General features: G+C 44.4%; 1 pseudogene; it reads right to left on the bottom strand.

Annotated features, from left to right (window-relative positions):
- Positions 1–5,354: 5,354 nt before the first annotated feature.
- On the bottom strand, positions 5,355–5,472 carry LOC126204593 (5S ribosomal RNA; annotated as a pseudogene).
- Between the last annotated feature and the right edge of the window lie 3,167 nt (positions 5,473–8,639).

Raw genomic sequence — 8,639 nt, 5'->3', positions numbered from 1 at the left:
CACACGCTTCCAATGTGCGTTCACCGCGATGTCGCCAAACACGGATGCGACCATCGTGATGCTGTAAACAGAACCTGGATTCATCCGAAAAAAAATGACGTTTTGCCATTCGTGCACCCAGGTTCGTCGTCGAGTACACCATCGCAGGTGCTCCTGTCTGTGATGCAGCGTCAAGAGTAACTGCAGCCATGGTCTCCGAGCGGATAGTCCATGCTGCTGCAAACGTCGTCGAACTGTTCGTGCAGATGGTTGTTGTCTTGCAAACGTCCCCATCTGTTGACTCAGAGTCGAGACGTGGCTGCACGATCCGTTACAGCCATGCGGATAAGATGCCTGTCATCTCGACTGCTACTGATACGAGGCCGTTGGGATCCAGCACGGCGTTCCGTATTACCGTCCTGAACCCATCGATTCCATATTCTGCTAACAGTCATTGGATCTCGACCAATGCGAGCAGCAATGTCGCGATACGTTAAACCGCAATCGCGATTGGCTACAATCCGATCTTTATCAAAGTCGGAAACGTGATGTTACGTATTTCTTTTCCTCACACGAAGCATCACAACAACGTTTCACCAGGCAACGCCGGTCAACTGCTGTTTGTGTATGAGAAATCGGTTGGAAACTTTCCTCATGTCAGCACGCTGTAGGTGTCGCCACCGGCGCGAACCTTGTGTGAATGTTCTGAAAAGCTAATCATTTGCATATCACAGCATCTTCTTCCCGCCGGTGAACTTTCGCGTCTGTAGCACGTCACGTTCGTGGTGTAGCAATTTTTATGGCCAGTAGTGCAAATGGAGAGTAGAGCAAAGACCAGGTAATTACGTTTTCTTTTTTACAAAAGAAACAGATTGAGTGAAATTACAGAAATAAACTGTTGCAGATACCTAACGTCCAAAGCTTGAATTGCGTTAGATTTTATCAGATACATGCTTTGTCTGCTGATGGGATTATCCTCGTGAAATTGGAACGTGGCAGAAAAACGTTCAGTATATCTTAACACATCAATGTCACATCAGATAGGAAGTGAGGTGGTCCCCAAAGACGATGCATAAATCAAAACGCAGACATAAAGCCACAATGCATCACAATAGAATGAGTATATATGCGTACTAACCCTGTAGATGATAAAGAAATTGAAATAATATACAGGGTGTCCGAAACAATGTTGCGAAAAACATCGGAGGGTTGTAGAGGGTGTCTTGAGGAACAAATCGAGGATCAGAAATTGTGTACAGAGACGTAATCCAGCGCCGCTGCACAGCGTCGAAGTTACAGGCGCTGGCGCCTGCCTCCAGGCCACCCGTTCGACAGCAAACGTCACTTTTTCCGCTGACGGACCGCAGGTGGAAAGTCTCACGTTATTGTTTATTGTTCAGTGATCGCAAATGATTGAGACGACCGGCAATGGAGAAGATGGAGATAGCTTTTGTGTGTGTAGAAAGGTGTGTGTACGTGTGTGTGTACAGCTTTCGACACCGTTCCTCACAAGCGTCTTCTAACCAAACTACGTGTCTACTGAGTATCGCCTCAGTTGTGTCACTGGATCCGTGATTTCCTGTCAGAAAGGTCACAGTTCGTAGTAATAGACGGAAAGTCATCGAGTAAAAAAGAAGTAATATCCGGCGTTCCCCAAGGAAGTGTTTAGGCCGTCTATTGTTCCTGATCTATACTAACGACTTAGAAGACAATCTAAGTAGCCGTCTTAGATTTTTTGCAGATGATGCTGTCATTTACCGTCTTGTAAAGTCATCAGATGATCAAAACGACTTGCAAAATCATTCAGATAAGATATCTGTATGGTGCAGAAAGTGGTAATTGACCCTGAATTAAGAAAAGTGTGAAGTTATTCACATGAGTACAAAAAGAAATCAGCTAAATTTTGATTCCGCGATAAGTCACACAAATCTTAGGGCTGTAAATTCAACTAAATACTTAGGGATTACAATTACAAATAACCTAAATTAGAACGATCACATAGATAATATTGTGGGCAGAGCAAACCAAAGACTGCGATTCCTTGGCAGAACACTTGGAAGGTGCAACAGGTCTACCAAAGAGACTGCTTACACTACGCTTGTCCACACTGTTCTGGAGTACTGCTGTGCTGTGCTGTGTGATCCACATCACGTGGGACCGACGGATGACACCGAAAAAGTACAAAGAAGGGCAGCTCGTTTTGTATTATCGCGTATTAGGGGAGACAGTGTCACAGACATGATACGTGAATTTGAATGGCAATTATTAAAACAAAGGCGATTCCCGTTGCGACGAGATCTTCTCACGAAATTTCAATCACCACTTTTCTCCTTCGATTGCAAAAACATTCTGTTGGCACCCATCTACATAGGGTGAAATGATCATCACGATAAAATAAGAGAAATCAGGGCTCGCGCAGAAAAATTTAAGTGCTCGTTTTTCCCGCGTGCCGTTCGAGAGTGGAATGATAGAGATACAGCATGAAGGTGGTTCATTGAACACTCTGCCGGGCACTTTATTATGAACAGCAGAGTAATCACGTAGATGCACTCAACAGAGAGGTTAACCAAGCCCTGGCACACATTAAAAGAAACGAATGTGTTAACATGGTGAAAATGTTAATAAATGCTCTAAAACAACGAAGAAATACTAAAATGTGCTATACAGGAGAGTAAAAACCGATTGGCTGACCGCTTACAAAAAACATGGGTGAGACAGTCAGCCTGTTAACACATTAAAACCATCTCCAAATAAAATCTTGGGTTCAATGTCGTACAATTCATAAAACTTTAAAACTATAACCACATTCTTTTGAATGTTACCTAGCACTGAGTGCACATCCGTCGCCGCTCGCTGGTTGGAAAATGAAACACAGTCCAATAAAACGAGGCACACAGTCATCTGTTCGCCACAAGCGCCACGCATTCGAGGGTCCTCTAGCCAGACCAAAAATCGTCCATCATAGGGCTGTGGCCTACGCGAAGACGAATAAGGAGCACTTCCGTCGACGTGGCTCACAGGAAGTACGCCACGAATGGAGGTCCATGTTACACGAGTAATCAACCGTTCCACTGACTTATCCATGCCTGTAACTTTGTGGACCAGCGAGTGCCACTCGTCAGTCCGCATCAAGCATGTGACTCTTTGATGGTGTAAGTACCACTCAAAAACAGAGAATCTCACAGCATTTTGGGTCATAAGATCCATGGCTCGTCACGTAATTAAGGAGAGCAAGAAAAGTTCATGGCATGTGTTCCTGGACTCCATCAACCGTTACACATGTTCTAAAAAGATACGGGAACCCATCAGAAGAATTTCTGGAATACACAGTAGCTTCCCAATAGCAGCAGTGCTGAAACAGGAGTATCTCCGAACAACACGCGGAGATGTTGCACAGATGCTGGCAGAGCATGTTGCAAAATCTGCCTAGCTAGGACACGTCGGTTCCTCGCTAATGTGCGACTGTAGAGAAGGGCAAGTCGGATTACAGATCATACAGTCCTGAGTCCTACAACTCCCTTTTCTCCATGTGGGGACTGGAATCGGCCCTTCCTGAAACTCATGACACTGCACCTGGTCACGACCAAATACGGTGCTGCATCCTACAACATTTGCCAGCGGCGTCAGAGGAAATCCTCCTCGAATGTTTTAATCACATGTGCCAAACAGGCAACTTCCCAACTTGTGGACGGAGGCAAGTCTGATCTCTCTCCTCAAACCAGAAAAGGACCTCACATGCCCCAGTAGTTATCGGAGTATCGCCTTAAGGACGTTTGCAGGAAAGACCCTGGACTGAATGGTCAACAGTCTTATGGTTTGGTCGTTAGAGACCAGGCAACTCCTTAGCCGCTCTCACAAGGATACGGCACGTCCGTGGGGTCGGGGATTTGTCCGCAATTTTGTGTGGTGAAAGAGGACCCCTAACACCTCACGTGGTTAAAATATTACGACGCACTACTCCGAAAATCCCGACAAAAATCTATCCAAAGTTTCTTAGGTGCCTTATGAGCATAAAATCTTAGTCCACTGCCGAGCCGCCGTCTGGCCTACATCGTTAACGCTCGGACAATTACGCCAAAGGTGTCGGGTTCGGTTCCTCCTCCGGCACTTTTTTGTTTCTTCTGTTGCTTGCAAAATTACAGCGCATTGTTACAGGAGAATCATGAAATTAATTCCCGCGAAGACTGTATAAAAATTCATTCTATAATCCACCATCAATTATCGTAACCAATATTCCGAGACATGATTCGATATGCCTGGTTTGCCTCAAAATTGTCAAAAACTCGAAACATTTTCGTAAACGTTAATGGGGCATGTTTTTGTACAGATTTATTGCAAACGCCCTGTGATTGCAAAAAATCCGCTTTTATATGTTGCGCAAGATGTCGCAAAAATTATTGCTTTGTTTGTTTTTACGATGATTACCACTGCGGTTCTTGTTTATAATTATTATATGTATAAAAATTGAATGTTTTCCAATCGACTTTGTTATTCTGATTAAAAAGGCAAAGTTTCTCCTCATATACTTTACAATGAACAATGGAAAACCCACCGCCATGAATTGTGTTGTTGGACAAAAAGAAAATAATTTTTATTCAATAATGAAACTAATTTGTTAAAGATAATGTAGGTTTGGGAAACTTTCTGAATAATTGGTGGAATAACGAAAGAAAATGAAACAGAAGAAAAGAAATTGCCTGCCAGAGGAGGAATCGAATCCGAGCCCTGAACACCTACGCCAGACGGTGGCTCGGCCGTGTACTAACATTTTATACTCATAAAGTACCTAAGAAACTTTGGATCGATTTTTCCCGGGATTTTCCGGGTAGTGCGTCCTAATATTTTAACCACGTGAGGTGTTAGGGGTCCTCTTTCACCACACAAAATTGCGGACAAATCCCCGACCCCACGGTCGTGCTGTCTCCTTGTAAGTGCAAGACATTTTCTACGTCAAATTCAAGTGGAATACTTGCAAAATCTGTACAGTTCTCTGACCGAGAATGATTGTCACATGCAAACGTTTGTTAGTTATTAATGAACCTCACGTTAGACACTGGGCTGAACGTTTCTAACACTCGCGTGTTATTCGCCTTGGCGTCAGCCAAAAGTTTCATCTCACCATAAACGTTTCTATATGTAATGACCCGCAGTAGTCGAGGTCCAGTGTAATAGAAAAAAAGAAAAAAGCACTCCGTCATCAGGCCACAAGTGGTCCATCATGACCAACCGACCGCCGTGTCACCCTCACATGGGACGCGGATAGGAGGGTCGTGTGGTCAGCACACCGCTCTCCCGGTCGTTACGATGGGTTTCTTTGACTATGCGGTCGAGTAGCTCCTCAATTAGCATCACGAGGCTGAGTGCACCCCGAAAAATGGCAACAGCGCATGGCGGCCCGGATGGTCACCCATCCAAGTGCTGGCCACGCCCGACAGCGCTTAACTTCGGTGATCTGACGGGAACCGGTGTATCCACTGCGACAAGGCCGTTGCCTCAGTGTAATTGAGACAGTGTATTATGCCTGTCATACATTCTGGAATAATACACTCGCAAGGAGACTTACATCTTCGTTCCACTATTACCTCGCATATGAATACAAAAGTGGAATGTTGAAAATGATGAAATTGGTTCTCGGATAGGCAGCTGTCTGTAGTGAACAAGAGCACACTTCAACTTAGAAAGTGAAAAAGCAGCGGAACTGTATCGTTGTTAGGAGACAAACCCGTGACACCTTCGGGAATAAAATATGTAGGAGGGCTGAACTGGACAAGTTGGGAAGGGAGAAGACACTTGGAATATTTTTCGCCAAGAACAAGTAAACTCAATTTTTACAACGTGCAAAATTAGCAAATTTTGGAAGAAGTGCTACCGCAAGGACTGTCAAGAGCAAAGACAAAGACATGCAGTCTTCATATTAGCACACAGCCCCATTCTCAGAGGACGAGTGTTGGTGAGCAGGTGCACGAATCACGCATCGCCGTTCCAGGCAAGGTGGTTCTGGTGGTGATTTGTCGTTGGCTTCCTCCGACCTGTTGTAAAGTGTCAGATGTCTACCTGCGTCGTGGGGATCATTGTTATGGGTGCCTGAACAGTGTAGTATCGTGCATGTGTTGGAGTGGATGAAGCGAAGGGAGAGGGTGCCTGCACCTCTCGAAAAGCAGCAAGCAGGACGTCCCCACCCGACGAAAGAATCACCATCAATAGTGTCGCATGCCCTCGCTTTGCGAGACATTGTGCGGAGATCTGGAATCTAATCCAGAATATTGACTCATACGTTGGTGACGAGGAAATTTACAACCCCGCCTCTCCTTCCCTTGCCGGCAAAATACTGGGAGTTAGAATATTCCAGTACCCAAGATTCGAACCGGCTTAACTCCGTGTCAAGTGCTGGTTAGGAAGGCTGGTACAACTGGGTTAGGACAAACAGGCAGCAAGAAGTGTCGCTTTGGTCTAGAACCTGCGAACCTCTGCCATCAACCAGCCGTGCAGGCTTGTGGCTATGCAAAAGGCGAATGAGTATGTGGGGTAAGCAATTCTGCCATTGACCGCGTGCGTCTGACGAGTGTGTCATTTGAGATTCACGACACACGAAGAAAAACTCGTTCTCTGGATTTTCTCGAAGGTGAAACAAGTGAGCGACTATCTCACGAAGCTCGTTTCACTTCCTGCTCCTCGTGGTTACCACACAGCTGGCGACGAATTAATCACAACAGCTACAGCCTTCTGGCTACACGTTCACCTCGCCACACTACTCTTTTTAAGTGGTTTGTGCATTCGGAAGTCGCTGTCCTTTCAACGTTCCGGTTTTCATGCTTTTTGGCGGTCTCAGTAGCAGTCAGATTTTATCGTGTAAAGATATAGCTAGTTTCTTTGTGAGCTAAAATGTTGTATGAAACGTAACAGGAAATTCCAATGAAAATACTGAGTTTGCTAACGCGATACACCAGCTCCTTTCGCACATCTAAATTATTAGGCTATTTTGTCACAAATTAATTACTTGACTTTACATTAAAGGCATCACACTGAAATGCAGTAAACAATAAAAAGAGCAAGGTATGGATAAATGTTCTTACACGACAAAGAACAGATTTGGTTATTGAATTTCTCGGTCAGACATTGAACTTACTCATGTCTGTTACAGAATGAGAAGATCTAGAACCATAGTGCCATAGTGATGAAGAATGAAAGAGCCATTTTCCATTGTCGACTGGAGGGCCCGAAGGGCTAGGTTCACTCGCCTTTCCTTGCTCCGCACACAATGGTCCCTTCTTGTCGTCCATGAGAATTGCGTCTTACATTTATCTGTTGAGAGTAGGCGACTGTAGCGGATGTGTCTATAGCCTAGTGCCGTGATTGTGTTGTATGATGACGATGAGAGAAGTGAGAGGGTGAAATCCTGTACCGGCACACAACCTAGTCTTCCGCACCAAGATTCGAAGCGGCTTTAGTCACTGAACAGGTGTCCGTTAACGAGCCGGGTAACGAAGGCGGCTTACCACAGTAACGAAGTTTCAGTATCCGGTTAGTAGTGATTTTCCACTTAGGACGATTGATCACTATGGGTCTTGGACCAAGTGTTGAAACTTCATATCTTGGATCATTCTCTATTCTCTGTAGATTCTCCCCCCCCCCCCACCACCACCACCACCCCTCACACACATACACACCGTTTCCGTTACACTACATTTCTTTTAAAAAAGAAGGAAAAAAGAAATCCAATCTCATGTCACTCATCTCCAGTCGTTTTCCAGCTAGCTTTCATTTCAGGTTTTTGAGGAATTAGGAGAACCACAAAGCATGATTTCGCGCGTCTGCTAAGTCCAGTTTAGTGCAGGAGCTAGCTAATTCCTGTTTCGCTGAATGACCAAACATTTTCCAAACAAATCCTCATCTGTCCCACCTGCCCCTCCATTGGGTTTCCGTTCTGCGGCGGAAGTCGTGATTTCCACTTCTGAAAAGGCACTGTACTGCAGCGCAACGCTCTTAATCACATACTAACGTTGTCTGTCACAAGTGCGCTTCTACACAGTTGTTATGGCCAGCCGCAGAAATAACTCTGTTTTTTATATCAGCGTCTGACGTCCGCCACAAGTGTGCAGTTAAACAGCTTGTCCTACACATGGCAAGCTGTAATGCAGTTATTATTTCAATGCTGATACACGATAAGCGACACGCTACGCATAGTTGTTTCCTTCAATCTGTAATTTTATAATCCTGTAATACAAGCAGAATTTTGGTAAATTACAGAGTGTACATGAGAGACTGGTTCATCAAAAACATCTACCCTGTAACCAATGGCAGTTTGTCAAAATTTTATCGACATAGTGCAGTATTACAGGAAATAACAGATTGATAGTCACTATGTCGTCACGATAGTCGTGAGTTAGCATTGTTGCAACATTTAGCTTTACCTAACGCACTACATTGAAAACAGGTCTTTACATCTTTATGATTTCAGATTTTTAATACTTTAATATGTCCGAGATATTTCACTTCACCTGTACCTCACACATTAATGTTCCTGACAAACAAATGAGGAAAGCAAAATGTGCTTTGCAAACATCACAACTCTTTCCTTACACATTCATACCAAATATCCTTCTATATTCGCTTTTTTTTACCACCAGCTATATCCTTTCGACTTACATGGCTAGCTAAAT

Source organism: Schistocerca nitens, chromosome 9, assembly GCF_023898315.1.
Source record: "Schistocerca nitens isolate TAMUIC-IGC-003100 chromosome 9, iqSchNite1.1, whole genome shotgun sequence".
Taxonomy (NCBI): domain Eukaryota; kingdom Metazoa; phylum Arthropoda; class Insecta; order Orthoptera; family Acrididae; genus Schistocerca; species Schistocerca nitens.
This window is presented reverse-complemented; position numbering and strand designations above follow the sequence as displayed.